This window comes from Arvicola amphibius, chromosome 15 (assembly GCF_903992535.2).
Source record: "Arvicola amphibius chromosome 15, mArvAmp1.2, whole genome shotgun sequence".
Classification (NCBI taxonomy): domain Eukaryota; kingdom Metazoa; phylum Chordata; class Mammalia; order Rodentia; family Cricetidae; genus Arvicola; species Arvicola amphibius.
The window spans coordinates 6,314,535-6,336,774 of record NC_052061.1 but is presented as its reverse complement, the minus strand read 5'-3'; the positions used below and the strand labels follow the sequence as shown (position 1 = coordinate 6,336,774).

At 43.0% G+C, this 22,240-nt stretch overlaps 1 pseudogene; it reads right to left on the bottom strand.

Moving 5' to 3' along the window:
* Positions 1–22,240, bottom strand: part of LOC119801646 — a 25,743-nt pseudogene extending 3,503 nt beyond the window's left edge.

Genomic DNA, 22,240 nt, shown 5'->3' with positions numbered 1-22,240 from the left:
TAAGATGAGGCACTACAAGAAAAGAAAACTATCCCATGTTCCTTAATGAATACAGATGGGAAAATACTCAACACAACACCAGCAAATCAATTCAATGACATGATGAACATATAATTTACCATGGTCAAACAGTACTTAGACTTGTGAGTTTAACACACATGGGGACTGTGCTACATCATGTTACAGGTAGAGGACAAAAACAGGCACCTTATTATATGCAGAAAAATGTTTGATAAAATTTAACTTTCATGATTAAAAAGTTGACCAAATAAAAGAGATAAAAGAGATGGAATATATATATGTGTGTGTGTGTGTGTGTGTGTGTGTGTGTGTGTGTGTGTGTGTAGAGAGAGAGAGAGAGAGAAACAGGGTTTCTCTGTGTAGTTCTGTCTATGTTGGAACTCACTCTATAGACCAGGCTGGCCTTAAACTCACAGAGATCAGCCTGGCTCCACCTCCCTGAGTGCTGGGATTAAAGGCATGTGCCCCCACAACCTGGTATGAGATGGAATATATTTTGACACAATAAAGGTCATATTTAAGAGGTCTGGGGTCAGCATAGACTCCCAAAGTACTTACAAATAATAAGTAAATAGAATAAAATTACAGCAGAGGAAATCAACAAATGAAAATCAAATAATGTTTCCTCATACTAAAAATAAATAGTGTCACTAGGGAGATATCTTTCCTGATTTCTTCCTGCACTTTTCTCCTTATGTGTTGTGAAGTGAGCATGTTTGCTCCACTGTGCTCCCCAAAATGATGAATCTCACTTCAGGGACTCAACAGAAGAGTCTTCTCTGCACATACTGAATCCATGACCAAAATAAGTTTCTCTTCCCTCACGATGTTTATGGCAGTCATCTTGTCTGGACAAAGAAGCCTGACTTCTACCCCCAGTACTGGTAACACTAGGAGCCCTTTGCTTCAAGGCTTTCTCTGGTCACTGTAAAGTGTTCTTCCCATATGCAGCAGATCAGAGCACACCAATGATAAATGAGCAATGGTGGATAAATATCCTTTCCTCTTGCTCAGAAGCAATAATCCAAAACCCACTTACTTGTCTGATTATTCAGAGTTCCTCAGTGCCAACTGCCCACAGTGGGCAAGTGCTTAGCTGTGCATCACTGACTGGCCTCCATCTCCTTCCTGAGTTCCTCTTCATCTCCCTCAGTGATGTTTCCTGGGATCAACTCGAAACTTAACTGCTTATAATTGCAACCTGTCCGAAGAGCTTGCTACTGCCAGGAACCAAACAGAACAGAACTCTTTCTGCACCAAACTTTGAGGCCTCACTACAAAAAGCTTCCACATCTGCCTATCCTCAGAGGTTAGGAGGTTAGAGACCAAATCTGGTGAGTGTGTTGCCCCCATTCCACCTGTTGGACTCACCTCTGTGGCAACGAGACACAATCACAGATGGTACCCCAAACATCACATCCCCAATCAACTCTAGGAACAAGTCTCTATTTTTGACTGGGTCATCTGTGTCCATTGAATACTCCTTGATAGCAGCAGGAATCCCATCTTCTGGTATGTTCTGAAATGGATGAACAAAGTGACCACCTCCAGGTGAGCAGTGTGGCTTTTCCAGGCAGTTGAGAACATTTCATTGGTTGTGAGTTTTCTGTATTCTGCATAGATCCCCCCGTGACGTGACAAAATCATAAAGTTGGAAAACATGGGTACAGAGCCTGCGTGAGTCTCAATCTTTCCTTGATGAGACTGAAGTGGTAGTCATGAACCTGTGTCAGTCTGAGCTAGGTCCTCTGCATATCCACTATTGTTGTTTAGCTTGGGGTTCTTGTGAGACTCCTAACAGTGAGAGTGGGGCTTTCTCTGACTCTTTGGCCTGCTCTGAACTTTTTTTTCTCCTACTGGGTTGCCTCATCCAGCCTTGATATAAGGGTTTGTACCTTGTCTTATTGTAACGTGTTTGCTATGCCTTGTTTACTTGGTATCCCTGTGAAGGCTGAGGCCTGATCTTTTTTTTTTTTTTTTTTTTTTGAGGGGAAGTGGAGGAGGAGTGGATAAGGTGGGGGGTGCTTGGAGGAGTGGGAGGGAGGGGGAAGAACTGCAGTCAGGATGTGAATGCATAAGAGAAGAGAAGAAGAAAAAGAAAAAGAAACAGTTGGTAATTTGGGCCAGTCTCACAGCCAGTTACCCGTGGTTGTAAGATGCTTACAAAGAAATAAGCAACTTTGTCAGGAGCCACGTGACCATCTCCTTGTCCCGTTTTAACAATCAGTTGGTGGAAATTCCATTAGCTGTTTTAAAAAATAGTTAAGTGTTTTGTGAATTTTCAGGAATGAAATAGGAGAGACACCAGGAAAACATCCTGCCCACTGGAGATTATGGCTCTAGATTCCTCATCTCTGGGTACTTGTTGACAGAGGTTTCTGTCCCCACCAGGGTCCCCACAGTCATTCAGTCCTGAAGACATACACAGAGGCCTACGACATGAACTATAAACTGGTTGGTCTATTAGCTCAGGCCTTCTTATTAACTACTCTTACATCTTACATTAGCCCATCATTCTTGTCTGTGTCAGCCGTGTGTCTTGGGTATCATTTCATCAGCGAGGCATTCTCTTCCTGCTTCCTCTCTGTCTGGGTGACGACTGAGGACTGAACTTTTCCTCTTCCCAGAATTCTCCCATTCTCATTGCTATGCCTCTGCTTCCTACCTGGTTGCTCCACCTATACTTCCTGCCTGGCTACTAGCCTATCAGCATTTTATTAAACAAGGACAAAGAAACAAATCTTTACAGGGTAAAGCCATTATCCTCACAGCAGGTACAGGTCTCCCATGAGTTTAATAAAGATCAATAAAATAAAGAGATTTGTTTATAGAAACTGAAAGAGTGAGATAAAGACACTTACATACTTATTATTAGGCTAGGGGAACTGTGTTCCCCTAGGCTATGGGAGAACATTTAGACAAGGGTTAAAGTAGGAGCAGAAAGCCCAGTGACAGAGCAACCGGCTGGGTCCTCACATCCCCATTACAGTCATATATAGCTGGGTTCTCTCAATTACATCTAAAATTCCCCCAGTAAGGGTTGCAAAACTCTCAGCATGTACTGACACCATCAAGAACTCTACACTATAGAACACAGAATTCCAGCATGGTTTCAGCAACTTAAGGCACTATGAGCCCCTGCTATGCCTGCCTGAGAAAGTCCAATGCTTTCAAGAAGAAATTACACTTTCTCTAGGGACAAACCCCACTGATAGGAAGACGGGTTTCTGGCATCTTTCTTACATAAGTCACTATAGAAAGTGGCAATTATATTCCATCTTACTGAAAACATCTCCAGTCAAAATCCAGTGTCAGGGATTTGAGTCCAGGTCATGTTTAATCCTATGCCCCCCCCCTCTCGTTATCCATTACTGGGTAAAACCTGCCCTATTTTAACCACTGTTGGCGAGTTCTCTACAATTGCCTAAGAAGAAAACCCTCTTTTTACCTATTAGAAACAAATCAGTCAGATCACCCTTTCTGAACACTGTCCCCGAGGTACTGAGAGAACCCATGGGATCCATGAGACTTGAAGGGCCAAGTACAAGTGGGTCTTTCTGTGCCCAAGCCTGATGCTCCTGAACTTTCACTGCTTTCTTGATTTATTTGGTTATTTCACCAGCACAATTACTGTCTCTCTGGGCCCAAGAAGCCTGGGAAAAGCCAATGACAAACATGTTCCCAGGCCAGCATATCTCAGATGACAGGTGACAGGTGAGACCCAAGAATGTCACCATGGAAGACTCCACTCATAACAACAGGGACAGTTGCCCTAGACAACCAAACAAAACTTGAACGAAGACCTTATGGGTGCACAGTTGGATGGATAATCGGTAGGGGAGAGGCACCTGTCAAACAGTTTGTTCATGCTCACGTTTGGCAGGATCCAGGCAAACTCTTGCTTGTTGATTCCCACTATATAGGGGACAGTGTTGAAATTCTTCTCAGCCAGAATCTCTTCTGGGGCCTTGGCAGCACCACTCCATCAATCACAGTTGGGTAAAGGGATAGTGCTGGGGAAAGAGCAGAACAGTAATCCAAAATAAATCACACCCACATCTTCTGCTCTGCCTGTCTAAGGGAGCAGCTGCAACATAGACCCTGTGGACTGCAGCTGGAACGTAGACCCCATGACTGTGGAGAGTGGCCATAGACACTCAGCATCCATAGAAGGTGAGTTAAAGTCTAGAGTTTTACAAAGGCCTAATTAGGGACATCTATCTATAGCAGGATGGTGATGGCAAAGAAGGGGTAGAGGGGCTCCTTGACTCATATTAAACATGTGTCATGTATGATATATTTCAACTGTAGCATATTACCCCAGAGTTAATATTTGCTATTCCTTACACTATTAGAGTGAGCTATTCCTCGCTATTCCTTAGGTCTGTAAGGTTGTCCTGAATGTTGAAACAGTGACTCCTAAACCATTGCTTCAGGGGAACTGCAGAATGCATTTCCCTTATATGATGTGTGAAGTCCTATTTAAGACACATTATATATCACATAGATTTTTTTAAAATAATTAGTTGGCATAGGGTTTAGTAAAACACCAAGTGGGCATGACTTATTTATTTCTCCCATCCTTGGTGACATGATACTACGTCTCTTCAGTTTCTCAAGTATGATCGCTACAAGTTTTTCAAAGCTGTAATCCTTGTGCGAAGTTTAAATACATATATCCACAAATTTAGATGGCTCCTTATCTTTTCTAAAGTGTCATCACACAATGTAGATGACACATGACCACTGCCCAGAATGGCCTCATCCTCAGATAGCAAATATCCTCCCCCTCTTTTGGGTGCTGTTTCATCAACACTGACTTCATGCAGGTCTAATCCCAGGACTGTCTGAGCCGTGGGGTAGAAACACCACAGAATAGGAATTCTGTCCCCATCTTTCACTTTCTCTTTTATCGTAACCATGGCAAAGACCCAGAACATAGTGCAATGTTTTTTCTACAGTACCCTCATCCTCCAGGATGGAATTCCCCAAGAGGGACAGAGCTATGTTCCAGCTCAAAATCATATCCTGCCTCACAGTAAAGTACTTTTTAAAATTTTGTTAAATGACTAAACTAGTCTAATTCTGGCCTCAGAGACATCAAAGGGAAAAGTGACTGGTTCCTTGGTGCAGGAGTGAAAAGGACAGGAGGGTAGGCCGCTGCATAACTGATTTCACCAGACGCTGGTCATGGCTGGGGGTGTGTGTGCAAGGACAGGAGGCCTGAGATGGAAGAATCTGCTGGAGTTTCCATGCTATAAGACACAGTGTGGTAGCTTCAGGCTCCTACCTATCTACCTCCTGAGCCCTTTGTCATCCTAAGAGGTTTGTGTTCAACAATGGTTCCCAAGACTCCTGGCTAGTGATCTCATCCTTCTGACAGTGGAAAGTTCTAGGGTCATCTCTTCTCACAGGACCACTCTTTGATCAAGAAATGCAATAAGAAAAGGGTAAGAAACTGTTGAAATGCAATGTGGCCCTGAGGGGCTTTCATCTGTGCTAGTCACATAGCTGATAGGATGCAAAGCTGGTGTTCGGGTTTCTCTGGGCTTTTGTTTGTTTGTTTTGTTAGTAGGAGCAGGGTTGTACTAGAGATCAAACCTAGGGCCTTGTGTTAGGCAAAGGGTTCTAGCGCTGAGCTGAAGCCCAAGTCTACATTTTGATCTCTTTGAGAGGCAGAAGCATCTCTCCTGGGTACTGTAATTCCGCATGTATTAACTGCTCCTGAGACATCCTGAAAACACTCAATTTGACTCTCTCATGCCAATGTCAAGACCAGAGCAACCAGGAGAAATTTAGAAGTCCCATCAGCTAGATGACTAATACCTTGAGTTAGTCAGAATGGCAACAGTATGGTGAATGCAATGAATAAAATATTCTAAGGAAATTGCTGCGCCAAATGTTTCTGTTGCTGTACTGACAATCCAGTGACTTTGCTGCTCTTGGTCTCAACAGCACACACAAGGAATCAGAATGATTCCACCAAGGGCGATTTTACCAACTGTAGTTAACTGAAGACTAACATTGTAAGGGAGCAAGCTTTAAAACATCCTTACCTCTTTGGTATCTTCCTGTAAATCAAGCTTCAAGAAGTTCTGTGGAAATAAAGGCACATTATGGTGGTCAGCCTTCTTGCTATAAAGCCTGATCATTTAGTCGATGATCCTAGTTCCTCCTTGGCTGATGTAAGAGGACCCTGAATGGGATCCTTTTTGCTTGGTACAGGGTGGAGCACGGTGAGGGAGGGCAACAGCAGAGAGCCAACAGGTCCTAGGACCCAGGGTCAGGGCCACTAGAGCTCTGGGGAGAATGTTTGCTTGCCTGTTCCTGCATTCTCTTACAACCATTCCCCCCATTTCCTTTTTGTAAACAACGCCCCAATTTCAGTAGAAAAAAGTGGAGAGGACGTGGCAGCATCAAGGGGAGGCTGAGCTAGGTTTATGAATGGGCAGATAGGATGAGAACTTCCTTCCCACTCCCTCCTTTCACTTCCTAAGTTCAGACGTCTGGGTATGAGAGGGTCACCATATTCCTGAACAGAGGGAATTCTTCAAAATGAGTACGTAACAGTTTCAGTTAAACAACATTTGAACTAAAGCTATTGCTCAAACGTTGGTGCTGGACAGTTTCTGAGCAGAGAGGGTATAAGTGTAGCATGCTGATAACTTTTATTTTCCCGGGAGACAGGCATGCTTCAGAGGGAAGTCACAGAAGATAAAGCTTAGGCTTAGATTCTCAGTAATACCTTCCAAGCACCCAGATCCAGGCACATACTAAGACATTGATTACTCAAGGATCCTATTCCAACCCATCTATTTTCCTGTTCAAAGCTTAAAAAAATAGTGTGCTCTTACAGCATAAAACTCTGACCCCTAGAAGCTCACCGACACTCATTTTCAGCATGTGTGCACGTGCATACACACACACACACGCACACACACATCAACAACTAAAGAAAGAGAGGTCAAGAATTGAGAGAAAGCAAGAAGAGGGGGCATGAGGAATGAACGTAAAGGGAGAAATGATGTAATTATATTTTAATTTCCAAAGCTAAAAGTTATTTTAAAAAAGAGCACAAGAGCCGGGCGGTGGTGGCGCACGCCTTTAATCCCAGCACTCGGGAGGCAGAGGCAGGCAGATCTCTGTGAGTTCGAGGCCAGCCTGGTCTACAAGAGCTAGTTCCAGGACAGGCTCTAAAAAAAAAAGCTGCAGAGAAACCCTGTCTCGAAAAACCAAAAAAAAAAAAAAGAGAGAGAGAGAGCACAAAATTTGCAGTTGGCGTCATTGACGGGTACTGCTCCCAATAGGTAAAAATAAACAAATAATTAAAAATCAACAAAAACCCCTGTATCTGGCACTTCAGAGTCAGATGAGAGAAGACTGGATGAAGCCTGGGTTGAAGCCTGCGGAGAATGCTCACTACACACGCACTATTTTCAGCGTGACCTCCATGAGTTCATCCTCCGTCTTCTGGCGCAGGCAGTGCACAATGACAGCAGATGTGGTGGTTTTGCACCCAGCAGTAACAGCGACTTTCTGTAAAAGATTTCAGGTAACCGCAGAGGTCAAGAGCAACATCAGTATCCAGCATTTGTGTAGGCAGTGGGTTCTATCCTAAACCCCATCTCTAAAGACAGAGAAGTGTTCTTAAAAACACTCGAGGGCAGCTGGGGTGGTTTCTGGGGCCCATGAACTGCTTTTTCTGTTTTAATTATTATTGTGACAGCAGATATCAATGTGTCACATATCTGATTCTGCTTCCTTATAATTTTCAAATATCTCAAAGAAACCATGAACAGACAATGGAAGAGCCAGGACCCATGATTCAACTGTTTAGTTCAGACCCGATCCCTCACTTAGTGGTCATTTGACTTCAGCTTCCGGCATCCAGTGTACAGGAACTAGCACAGGTGACATGCATCCTGGCTCAACACGCAACCTGTGCAGAACTGCAGGCCATCTGAGTAACACGATTCAGAGGGAGCCAGGAGAGGCACCAGCAGAATGAGGCTTAGATGAGGCTCTAAAAGCACCTCCTGTCCAACCACTCACGCTTCAGGAATCCCTTGGGTTGAATCTCATAAGCACGAAGACAACCCTGCCCAGACGCCAGGAAATCAGGAGAAAGGAGACAAGAGCTGTCCAGTGGGGAGCTTACTTTAGTCAGTAAAGAGACATCCTTCATAAATAAGCCAGAAGTGAAGACCACACTGCTCTCAGAAATGGCTCTGTGGAAGAGGTTCTTGGCCAGAGGAGACAGAACCTGTGGGGAAAGAGGAAAGGAGGAAAAACTGTATACACACAAAAGAGCCAGCTTATCTTTTCTATAATAATTTTTGAGATTATGGTTACATAAATTTTCCCCTTCTCTTTCGTCCCTCCGGCCTCTTTCACATACCCATCCCTTGCTGAACTCTCAGATTCATCGTTTCTAGTTCCTTACTTACTACCATTTAAGTCTCCTTCTTCTACCCCCTCCCTTCCCCTACCCACTCATTGATGGACTGCAGTGCTCAGTGGAAAGGAGGGGACCTCATCTATCCTGGTCTGCTTCTGCGACCTCGGATCTGAGATCCCCCACAAAACCTCAGTGTAGTGGAAGTGGAGTATCCGCTTAGAAACAAAACAGAAAGGGTACAAGTGCCATCACAATGATCAAAACTACCTGAAAGATAGTTTTGGCCATTCCTAGCTGCAAATTCCGCAATAGAATATTTATTACTCAGAACTTACCCTAAAAAAAAAAAAGGTGTCATGATTAAAAGGACTGAGGATATAGCTTATTTGGAACAATGAACAGAGAAGTGAAAGAGAGAGGGGCAGGGAAGTGTGAAATGATCAGAGGTACAGAGAACATTTAATTAACATTGTATGTATTATAATAGAAACATTTGAAATACTTCAATACCCATATATTACAAATTAGGTAAATAAGCAATTCCTCAATTTTGATGTGAAATAGTGTGAAATTATAAATCAAGATGTTATGTAAGAATATATAATGTTTGGGAAGACATTTATATGACATTACATTATTAAGGAAAGTGTCACTGTAAAAAAGGAATATAACTAGACTATATGAGTCAGAGAATGGATAGAGAGATGATAAAGATATGATAAGCGATGGATTGATTGATTATGGACAGATGCATAGATGAACAGACAGATGATAAATGAATATAAAGATGTTATAGATAGATTATATAGATAGATACATACATTGGTTTTTAGATGATCAATAGATACAGATAGATCATAGATGATCTATGAGAAGTGGTGAGTCTTGATGCTAAAAGATTAACAAAGTGGAAAATCAACCAAGTGAGAAGACTAAGATTATCACTGTCCAAGGCTGTAACTGGACTGGCTTATGGCTCTGGAAAACAAAGTTGGACAGTAAACTTTCTAGATGCCAAAGGCTTAGTGTTTTCCATAGCTCCTCCCCATCTAGTGTTCTGCAACAAGTAGATTCCTGAAATTCTGTATTGAAAGGAAAGATGCTCTGGTCCTTGGAGATGGCTGGTCTCCGAGAGCTCCCATAGCAAATTCACCAAAACTAAGCGTGGATTGACAGGGACACTTACAAGAACAGAGATGCTTTCACTTCCTGCCGACTCTCCAAAGACAGTCACAGAGCCCGGGTCCCCTCCAAAACTGGCAATATTGTTCTGGATCCACCTCAGTGCAGCCACCTGATCCAAGTGACCCCAGTTCCCCCGGCTGTGTTCATCCCCTGTGCTACAAGAAAATAAAGGGGGACATAAATAGAATGGCAAGACTCCCATCCCAGGTTCTTGTATTTTTGGAGAATATTATTTTAAGATGTGTTACTTTTGCTTATGTTGCATTTGCTTAACTTGTGAAGCTGTGTTGCTGCGCCTGTCTAAAAACACCTGATGGTCCTAATAAGAACTGAATGGCTGATAGCGGGGCAAGAGAGAGAAATAGGCAGGGCTGGCAGGCAGAGAGGATAAATATGAAAAGAAATCTGGGAGAATAGGGATCTGGGAACGAGAAAGGAAGGAGGAAGACTTCAGGGGCCAGCCATGCAGCCACTCAGCTACGCAGCCAGACACTGAGTAAAAGAAAAGAAAAGGTATAGGAACAGAGAAAGAGAAAAGCCTAGAGGCCAAAGATAGGATAATTTAAATTAAGAAAATCTGGCAAGGAACAAACCAAACCAAGGCCGAGCATTCAAAACTAAGAATAAGATTCTGTGTGTAATTTATTTGGGAGCTGGGTGTCACCCCCTCCAATCCAAAAGAGTAAAACAAGCAACAATATCGGATGACTTGGGGGTCCTCAGGGAACCTTCCAGAATTCGGCTATGCATTAATGCCTGACGTAGAGGACCTCCCCTGCCTCCCATCCCTACACTGATCTTTGTGGGGCTCTCACTGTTTCTTTTAGCGACGGTGTAATGAGTATCCATCATCCATCCCACTGCCCTTAGGGATATAAAAGGACAAAATCTGACTACACTCATTTTGCACTGCAGAATACAAGCCAATAGATTCAAAGGGTATATCATGCCACTAGAAAGACAGTCACAAGGAATGAGGCAAAGGTAAAATCATGAGGCAGTAAGAAACATCCCTGGGGCTGGAGAGATGGCTTAGAGGTTAAGAACATTGTCTGCTCTTCCAAAGGTCCTGAGTTCAATTCCTAGCAACCACATGGTGGCTCACAACCATCTGTAATGGGGTCTGGTGCCCTCTTCTGGCCTGCAGGCAGACATGCAGACAGAATATTGTATACATAATAAATAAATTTTTAAAAAAAAAAAAAAAAAAAGAAACATCCCTCCATGGTCTCTGTTTCAGTTCTTTCCTCAAATTCCTGTCCTAACTCCCCTCAGTGATCAGCTGTGATTGGGATGTAAAAGCCAAATAAACCCTTCCTTTCCCAAGTTGCTTTTGGTTATGATATTTTTATCACAGCAATGAAAAGAAAACCAAGACGATAACCCGACCCTCACTCCTCCCCAGCTTACTGTCTTCTCATGTGCTTTGCCCTTTTATCCAACAGATTTAAGTTCATTTCCTCCACTAATGCATTGTAAAGTAGAGCCATTCATTGCCTGACTCTGCTGAAATAGCCCAGTCTATTTGCTGGCTTTGGGTCACCCAGATTCTGAGCCTAATACTTCTGTCCCCTTTATCATCAATCAGTTTCAGGGAGGTGGCTATTTTTTATAAAGACCAAGGCAGGTCTACTAAGTCAGAAAAAGAAGTCCAAAACCCTACCTGAAGAATCCCCAGATGCCCAGGCGATACTGAATGGCCACCACTACCACGTTTTCATGTGCAGAGAGGGCCAGTCCATCATAGGTGGACGCCCCACCCACTACTAGTCCTCCTCCATGAATCCACACCATCACCTGGACAACAAGAAAAGAACCATCCTGGTCATAGAAAGTAGAACTGGGGAGGAGTTCATGCGTTTTCTGGCTTAGGTTTCTTGGCCAGACCATGGCTCTGGGAAACCACCATTCAAATTCAAGGAGCAGCAGCTGGTTGCAAAAGGTGTCTCTGTCCTCATCTCGTGTGGCTAGGCCTGGGAGGCCATCAAAGTCACCATCTTCTACTTTCTTTCTCTGGCCCGCCCTTTACAGTGTGTATCCAGGTCTTCCCAAAGTCAGAAGCACTATCACGGGAAACAGAGGGAGCCAGGGATGTCACATGCCCTCGACCACTGTACCATCCTGATGCCTAAAAATTAGCAAGGGGCGGTATTCAAATTTTACTTTCAGCTCCAATAATACTAGCATATGTGAGGATTGTCTCAAGATCCACACACAACCTCAATGGTATCCCTTCCCAATGTTCCATTTCTCTGTCGTCTCTGCACACTCAAGTTCTACCCCACCCTGCTAAGCCCAGTTCACATCCACATCCTCTGTGAAGTCTTTTGTCATTTAAGTACCTGAGTGCCTAGAACACATCAAAGACTGCGAGAAGACTTGAGGCGGAGGGAGGACACGATAGCCTCTAATTCACAATTTCTGGATTTAAGAAGCTCATGTGCCATAGAACAGAGAGAGGATAAAGTTTATAATGTTGCACAACATTATATATGTTATATATTTATGTAACATTACTGTTAAGTTGGGAGCGTAGTCCCCAGCCTCTGGCATCTATCCCAGACTCCCTGACCTGGGAGTTGCTTTGGTCTGGACTCCAAATCCCAGCATGCCACTCCCACAGGGTATTTAAGTGAGCTCCCAGAGGAGAAACCCGTGGTTTGGAGTTTGCATGGGCTCCCTGCTGTCCTGTCTCCCTGCCATGTGCTCGGCCACCAGAGAGCATCTTACTTAATAAAACAATGGGCATTTAGATTTGGGTTGAGTTGACCTAATTAGATTTCTTGTACCAGCAGAGCTGCCTTTTTTCTTATCAATTACTAATAAAAATAACACAAAATATTCAGTGAGAGTGTTCTGGGTAATTTAAAATGATTATCTACAATGTAGATACTTACACAGTCCACCTTGACAGATAGGAAAACAGGGGAGCACAAGAGACCACCCTCTAATAAAAGCTGGAGATTGGACCTGGCAGCTGTCTGGCCCCACTGACTTCACCCTGAGTTTCCATCTCCTGCCATGGCTCATGGTCACAATCCAGTAACATGCTGCTGGACTGAATTGGAGCTCCTGAAACTCTATGGCGTTAACAAAGAGTAAGGCCATAATCCCTTCTCTCTGGTACATCGCTGTTCTACCTACTGAACCAGGACTGGCTAGACAGTCACCATTGAGTGGCCACAGGGATAACTCCTATGTGAGGAGAAGAAACTAAAAAGGTAAGACACAACGTGGTCTTTCAGTAAGTGAAATGTAGTAGACCAAGGATTCAAACCTAGACCCTGAAGTCAAGGTCTTGTGTGCATTGCTGGGGTGGGGGCTTCCCCAAAGGTCCTATTTCCCCTCCTATAGAACTGATTATGTCCAAGGAAGGACTAAGTCAAACTCATCTTGAGTAAAACCTGAGGTCAAGGACTGGTGGGCAATGGCATGCTCAAGATGTTATGATGTGTGTGTATGTGCAGACCACAGGACAAGGCTCTCCATAATGGTCTGTGCTCCTATTTCCTATGAGCCAGAGACTGACTGTGTAGACACACTGAGTCCACAATAGAGGCGAATGAACGAGCCAGAGTGAGACTTAGTCTCACCTCCTCATGCAAACTATGCATGTTGAGAACCAAACACTATTCTCAAGATCATGGCCTCCTCCTTCACCTCTGAGTTCTATCCTAGAGGATTCTGGGAGACTGGGTGGGTTCTCACACCCTGTCTTATTCCACTTCAAGAATCATCTCTTTTACAGTAGTCCTCCCCAGGACTCTGGCCTACAACTGGCAGCCTGCCCTATCCCTGCCTCGTCATGTTTCTATAGGACATGCTGACTCACTAGGCCATCGGCACCTGCCAAAGGCAACTAGGGAGTGGAGAGAGAATTCATAAAATCACAGGGAGTTGGCAACAGACAAGAAGAGTGCTAATGAGATTGCCCAGAGTCCTCCCTCCCTACTGCAATCGTGGGCCTTACTTTAGAGATTCCACAAGGAAGCTGTCACAGGCAATGTGGGGGAAAAGGCAGCACACATCTCCCTTGCCAGTCCCTGCCTAGGAGCGCAGGTGTGAAGTCGGAAGACCCAAGCCCTTGTCCTGTGACCCCTTCTGTGTGCCCTCTTCCCTACCCGAGCCTCAGTTTCTCTACCTGTGTAGAAAGGCTTGGGCATTCATTTTTCTCTTTCTGGCACTAACATCATTGTAAATTGTGCCTTAGCTGCTCTGGGATCAGATTCTAACCTAATAACTGAAAGTCATCTTCTTCCTGTTAGGAGCATAAGAGAACATGCAAAAATCAGGTTGTGATTCCAGGTGGGCAGCAAATCTGATGTCTTTGGGCAACGGTGAAATAAGGAACACTGTGGTGAGGGGACCCTTGAACCATCTGACCATGATACCCTGTGTCCAGCTGCCGTTGTTGCCTTCTAGTGGCCCAGAGATCTGGATGCTGGAGCTCATGTGTCTGAGTCAGTGTGTTGTGCACTTACTGGCAGCCTGTCCCTGTTCTTCTTCATCAAGTTGGCAGGAGTGTAAATATTCAGGTAGAGACAGTCTTCGGAGAACTCGAGATCAATTTTCTCCTTGCGATTCGTTAGGAGGTCATTGACCATCTTCCCTCTCGCTTCATCTTGGCAACACCTAGGAGGAGACAGAAAATAGCAGATGTTCCTCCAGAACAAAGCTGAAAACACCACCCTGGGGTGGGCACTGCACTTGAAGGGTTGGCGCTGTGGGTGGTGCTATTTTCACTAGATCAGACTTGGGTGTAATTGGTAAGAGGGTATCTAAGAATACTAGTGGGAACCCTGGGGTTCTTAGAGTCTCCCATCCCTGAAGATGGAGAGAAACTTGTTGCCTCCCCTTTCCAGAGCCTTGGGATGCTCTGGGCCAAGAACAGAAATGCTCATATAGTGCCCTGTTCTAGGAGATGATGTCCCCACACTACCAGTACATGGCTCTGCCTTCTATGTGCTTTAGACAGTGGGCCGCAGGATATCTGTGCTCCTCTATACTCCACTTCTTGGGAGACTCCTATTAATGCAAACGGCTCCCTCCGATGGCAGCCTGTTGCAGGTCAGGAGTGATAGCTTTGTGTGATGACCTCACAAGAACTGCCTTCTAGTCCTGCTTCAGTCATCGATGAGCTGGCTGGCCTTCAGTGAATTCATGCTTTGCTCTGAGCCCCAACCTCCCAGGTCCACGTGAGGTGAGTACTTAAGGGGGTTGTATATCCAGTCTTTTATCGTCTTCTTATTCCAGCAATCATTATTGCATTCTCTGATAACACATTTCAAAGATGAAATGGTAACAATTGTGTCTGGTACTGATATAAATTCTCCCAGTGTACAAACTCATGTGGCAAATCATCCCTATACTTGAATTCTACATTTACTCTCAAGTTATAGATAAGAAAACAAAGACAGGGAAGTTTGAGAGTCTACCCAAGATCACGCATCTAGGATGATTCAGGCTCTGCAGTGCTTTTAATCCAAGTAAATTGTAAGTAATGTTATCCAATCTTTTGTGACACACGTGGAAATCACCCGGCCTCAGTGTGTACAAGAAACAGGGAGGCTCTCAGTGCCAGGATGACCAAGTTGCCAAGCGGCTAATGTGAAGCCAGAAAAGGCATGTCTAGATGCCTATTCTCTGGAAGCTTTCTTATACCAACAAAAGTAAGGGGTATAGTACTCATAAAAGCAATAACTCAAATGATCAAAATGAAGAAAATTCAACTTCACTAGTATTCAAATAAATTCCACAACACTAAAGTATATTTATTGTTGTTCCAGTTATTATATTATTTGCTTGTTTACCCAATATTGACAAATTATTCATTTTTTATTTATTTTATGTATACATATGTGTATGCATAAATGAGGGTATACACACAGTGTGAAGGTGCCCATGGAGATCAGAAGGTTGCATAGGATAGCCTAGAGCTAGATTGACAGGCAGCTGTGAGCCACCCAGTGTTGGTGATGGGAAATAAACTCTGGTCTTTTGCAAGCTCAGCAACTGCTCTTAATTGTTGAGCCATCTTTCTAGTGGCCACAAATTATTCTTTTAATAAGCCCAAGTACTGGTGGGTGTCTGTGAATGAATCTTCTCGTGTGTCTAAGGAAGAAGCCGACATACTTGGATATTCCTGGAGGGAAACTTAACAAAAGTCTCTTACTCTTTCCTCAGAAATGTTATTTCTTGGCACTGACCCTAAAACAGTTATTAGTATGTGCAGTTATTAGCCATAAGATCATAGTGTTATATATACCATTGAGAACACTAAAGACAAATTAATGACACCATATTAGAGACTGGGTAGATATGTTTCAGTTCAGTGTTAGATGTTGGGTTGTTATTAACTGCCAGACTGCGATACTTAGTATCAGAGGGGTATTGACTGAATGAGTAAGCCAGGCAGCCCCCTATGCTATCCAAATGTATGAGCTATTTTCTGGAAACAGACAACAGGTAAATAAGTAAGATTAATGCTATGATAAGAGTTCTGTGAATAGAAACATTGCATGTGGTTTTTGTTTTCTTACATTGGTTACTGTATGTTTTTTTACTTGTCTGTCATATTCATGAATTATATTTGGTATCAGAACATAAAAACAACAGATATGATTCCATAAAAGGAAAGAAGGCAGTCAGAGGTGGAATCTTGGATACCTTCAGATAGTCCTTACCTAGTAAAGAAATAACATCTGAACTGATGTTTGTGAGTGTCTTGGGTTCTCTGGGGGTGGCTACAAGGCTATATAGAACAGCTGATTTTTTACCATCTGATCAGGATAATTGGGCCCCACAAACCATTGTTCTAGTTGTTAGCGGACAGCTAGACATGTCTGGGACAGGCATTCCCTACTCCATTTCCCCATCAATTTTCGGTAAAGAAGAGAGAGCATTAGGATAGATAACACTGGAATGTCTCGTTTTCTTACCTATCATATTCTAACATGTTGCATTATTAATTTGTTAACTCCTATGCTTTCTCTTATCTCTCCCTCATACTGAAACACAGTTTAGTCATTTTAGGACTTTGAGTTTGGTTCATTAACGGATCTTCGAACTAGAGAATACCTGGCTTACAACAGGTGCACCATGCATGTTTGCTGAACACAGGACTACAGAAAGCTATTATGGTTCTAAAATGATTCATTCTGTAGTATTCCTGAAAGATTCCAAAGCAATGTATAGTAGATGAGAGAATTGTTTGGATTCCTTCCTGCATCACTCAGGGACATATTTCCTAAGTGAAAGAGGCCCCAAAGCAGTCCAGTGGCTTACATAGGAGGGTAGGAGGTGGCATTCTTCACGAAGCTCCAGGGCTCTGCAGGCTGTGGTGGAGCAAACCTCAGGGAGCCGAGAGGAGGCTTGGCAAAGGGGACTCCCAGGAAGACGGCCACAGGCTGTGCAAATCCTTCTAAGCGGACGTACTTCCCCAGGACTTTGCCATGCATGGTGTTCACCACAGGTGGTGAGGATGGGTGTCCTGGTGGACAAAGAGAGGATACAAATTCATTAGAAGGAAAAGGTCAGACCTGGGTTCTAGGTGGATTGGGGAAGTTTGATGGTGTGTCATTGAATGAGTCACTTGAACTATCATAGTTCAAGTTGAACTTGAACAAATGATAGTTGAACTATCATTTGCTTCTGACACAAAAAGACTAAGAAGAAAACTGCCCTTATGTCAGAGCACTAAATGAAAAAGTAAGCTGAAATTGGAACTAGAAAAGTATCCATCAAAAAGGTTGCTGCAAAAACAGAATAGGCTAAAATAAACAAAACCTTGGCTTGCCTCCTAGAAGCCTCTGGAAACTCTGAGCCAGTAATATCCTGGGCAGAAACACATGTTGGATGAGGAAACAAACAAGAAGTTATCCCTTATCTCAGAATGGCCAGGCAAATGCTGAGATGAAGGAAGTACATTCTGAGAGGAGAATCAGGACTTAGAAGAAAGGAAGAGGCCTTCTGATTTGTGTCATCACATTGTAACTGGCACTTGAAGTAAGAAAGACGAAAGGCAAAAAAATATCAAATGGAAAAAAGAAAGCATATTTAACAAATGGTGCTGGTATAACTGGATATCAATATGTAGAAGAATGAAAATAGATCCATATCTATCACCATGCACAAAACTCAAGTTCAAATGGATCAAAGACCTCAACATAAAGCCAACCACACTGAATCTTATAGAAGAAAGTAGGAAAAACACTTGAACACGTTGGCACAGAAGACCACTTCCTAAATATAATCCCAGCAGCACAGACACTGAGAGAAACAATAAATGGGACCTCCTGGAACTGAAAAGCTTCTGTAAAGCAAAGGACATGGTCAACAAGACAAAACAACAGCCTACAGAATGGGAAAAGATCTTCACTAACCCCACATGAGACAGAGTCTGATCTCCAAAATATACAAAGAACTCAAGAAATTGGTCACCAAAAGAACACATAATCCAATAAAAAAAAATGGAGTATAGACCTAAACAGAGAACTCTCAACAGAGGGATCTAAAATGACTGAAAGACACTTAAGAAAATGTTCAACATCCTTAGTCATCAGAGAAATGCAAATCACAACAACTCTGAGATTCCATCTTACACCTGTAAGAATGGCCAAGATCAAAAACACTGATGACAACTTATGCTGGAGAGGTTGTGGGGAAAAGGGAACACTCCTGCATTGCTGGTGGGAGTGCAAGCTGGAACTGGTACAGCCCTTTTGGATGTCAGTGTGGCGATTTCTCAGAAAATTAGGAAACAATCTTTCTCAAGACCCAACAATACCACTTTTGGGTATATATCCAAAGGATGCTCAATCGTGTCACAAGGACATGTGCTCAACTATGTTTATAGCAGCATTGTTTGTCATAGCCAGAACCTGATAACCTAAATGCCCCTTGACCAAAGAATAAGGAAAATGTGGTACCTTTACACAATGGAGTACTACACAGGAGAAAAAAATAACATCTTGAACTTTGTGTGAAAATGGATGGTTCTAGAAAATATCATTTTGAGTGAGGTAACCCAGACAGAGAAAGACAATTATCACATGTACTCATTCGCAAGTTGTTTTTAAACATAAAGCAAAGGAAACCAGCCTATGAATCACAAACCCAGAGAACTTAGACAACAATGAGAACACGAAGAGAGACATACATAGATGTAATCTACATGAGAAGCAGAAGAAGACAAGATCTCCTGAAATTGGGAGCATGGGGACCTTGGGGGAGGTTTTGAGGGACAGTGGAGAGGCAGGGAGGGGAGCAGAAAAAATGTAGAGCTCAATAAAAATCAATAAAAAAGAAAAAATAAAAATAAATTAAAAAGAAAAAGATAAAAGGCTGAGGGATCACTGAGCAAGAAGAAATAAGAATAAGACAGACTAGCACAGGGCATGGCTACGAGGGGAAGATGGCATATGACTGCTTATAGAATTCTGTAGGAAGAGCAAGATAATCTTGGATGAGAAGGTAAAAGTCGGGGAAGGAAATAACATTAGGTTTCATGCCATGGAGTAGAATACAACAGTAACAGTTTTGGTCCCAAGATCACAATGATCTTCTAAAATATCCTGGTAACTCTATGTAGGGTCATCTAAATGTAAAGAAAACTGGATATCAGGCCCTGTCTGAACCATTGGCTCCATTCTTGCAAAGCAGACAGTCTTTGCTCGTGTCCTCGAAGTTTCCTCATCTGTCTTCCTTCTACCTGCTGTCAGATCTGAAGTGACAAACTTGATCTTTCTTCAAGAGGCAGAAGGACATTCCTACACTTCACCATCAACAACCTTTGCTTCATCGTTTGATGAATAGTTGTGTTGTTAGAACATCATTCATAAGAAATGAGTCCTCTTGCCTTCACGTTGTTCCCCACTGTATACAGATGGTGTGGGTAAAAAGTATACATCCTTAAAATGTGCATGCAAAAGAAAATTTTACACACCATCAAATGGAAAAATAGTTTGTGGCACTGGGGGGGGGGGGGCTTCATGGGAAAGTATCTTATAAAATGCCATCCATGACACATGGCTTCAATAACCAACATCGTAGTGGGTACATTTGGGTTACTTTTCATTGTTTCTGTTACTAATTACTGTAAATAAAACTGAATGAAGGTTGAAGTTGAGATGTTAATGGCATTTAACTAACGAAGTTTTGACTTAATGGCATTTAACTAATGATGTAAGTTTTTACTTTAAGATCTTTAGTATATAAGAACATAACTTGAGCTGGGTGGTGGTGGCGCACACCTTTAATCCCAGCACTCAGGAGGCAGAGGCAGGCGGATCTCTGTGAGTTCGAGGCCAGCCTGGTCTACAAGAGCTAGTTCCAGGACAGTCTCTAAAAAGCTACAGAGAAACCCTGTCTCGGAAAAAAAAGAACATAACTCGTCCAAAATATAATATGAGCTTTATAGAGATAAGAGCAATTAACACTGTAAACCCTATCGATAAAATGAAGTTATAAGCTTGGGGTCTTGCCTAATGTCATTAGAAGTCAATCCTACATTTTTCTCCTTTTGTCATTGGTGTTAATTATTCCCATTGAACCAGACTTCCTGGAAAACCTGCGCACAAGGAGATATAAGATGACAACACTGAATGTTGATTGTTTTCATGAACTTTATGAATTTTTTCCTGAGAATAGGGTCCATTAATAATTAAGAGGAAACTGGTCTGAAGAAATATAAATAAATATATGAGAAATGAAGACTTGTTACCTGCCCTGATGTAGGGCTAAAATAAAAGTAAGAAAAAAAGTATACTAAAGTATGAGCAAGTGATGCTGGCTCCTTATAAGATGAAGGCAGTGATCTACCAAGCAAATATCTTGGTAAAAGATGCCATTAGCCAGGTGTGATGGGATGTGACTTGTGACTGAGACTGAGCTCCGAGGATCACCTCAAGTTTAGACTAGCTTGGGATAAATAGTAAGACAAAAAGAAGCAAAAAAAGAAAGGAAAATGTCTCTGGGTTTGGTCCTCTTGGTACCAGAAGAAGGTGAGGAAGGGCAGGTGGAGTGGCACTTGCAGCGAGAGTCACAGCATGAGTGCACGTGACTCTACGGCAGGGGGAGGAGGTGTAAGTGAGGAGAGAGATCCAAAGATGAAGAACTGGCACGAATCTGGCTTGGAGTGAGAGCAGTCACAAGAGCAGTGTCAGGAGGAAACATACCGTGAAAGCCAAGGCAGTAGAAGAGGAGGGATTGGCAAAACTGTTAAATGTCAGGTGACAAATCACTTAGGTATGGAGGGACATTAAGTTCAGTGATGAACCCTTCCCTCATATCAATCAAAGTAAAGTGTGTTTGGATATAATGAGAAGAGGCAACAAGAATGTTACCAGCAGTTGACAGTTACCTCCTATATGCCAAATTTACATTTCAGTTCATTGATACTCCCCAAAGTCTTGCTAGGTACTGCTAATATACCCACTTAACAGTATTTGGAAGTATGAACCTCCAAAGGACGGAACTGGAGTGGCATTGCCTGGGTGACCAGCAGGGCAGAAGCATCAGTCTCCGTATCTCTTTCTTACTGTTACACAGTTCTAGGCCTTTCTCAGTATCTTATGTCCATGGGAAATATAAACCTAAGAAAGGATGAGGCTGTCAGGTCCCTGATGACTGAGCACTTGCTCTGAATTCATGAGCCAGAGGTGAGATTCTAGACAACTCTGAGGAGAGTATGTGTTTTTGCGAGTCTCAATTTCTCAGCTAATGAAACAGAGCGACTATATGTTGAGACTCAACGCTACACTATATACTAACTGTGGATATAATCTGTGTGTCTGATGCTTTCACTTGTAGGACCCATTACTCTGCAGGAACTGTCTGTCACTCTTAGGATCGATCTGATCCAGTGTTCCTTGCCACTTCCCTTAATCAGACCTCATAGCATGAGCCACATCCTCTGCCTTCATTCCCTAGAACCTTACGCCACACAATCAATACAGGCAATTTCCCTTGCAATTCAAACAGATCTTACACCTATGTCTGGTGCTTCACCTCTTCGTTCAGAGGAGATCCTACCGAGCAATTTGCCAAGACTTTCCTGACTGAACCTGGTTCTTCCCCTTTGCTCCTCACCCAGTTCTGTGTCCCTTCCCTTCAGAACACCTAATAACAAATGCCTTTCCCATGGTCATTAGATCTTGATGTGTTGACCTGACCCTATCTTTTCTTTTAATCCACTCCATTTGGAATCTATCCTTATTTATCCATGTGTTTCTTACACTTTCAACAAACCACCATGCTACACACTTTAGAAACAACAACAACAAAAATCTTTCTAATCTACCCTACAGTCCAGTAAAGTAGGAAAACAGCTATCTTTGCCTCTCTCTGTGAGGCACAGGGTTGACGCCTTGCCTTTCTTCACCGTTGTGTGCTCCTGGGTCTCAGAGTTATCCTTTTCTATCCTAGTGCATCCAGGCCCAGGGCAACCCTGGTCTGGGTCACCCCAAAAGCAAGCCCAGGTTGAGAGAATCAAAACCCTGCAGAATCTATCTTACCTTTGTTATATACATATCTCTGTCTGCCTCTGTCTGGAGCAAGTATTTTGGCTTGTATTTAAAAGAACTCACCCAATGCCATGCAGGCTGATAGAGACACCAGAACCAGAGCACAAACGCACAT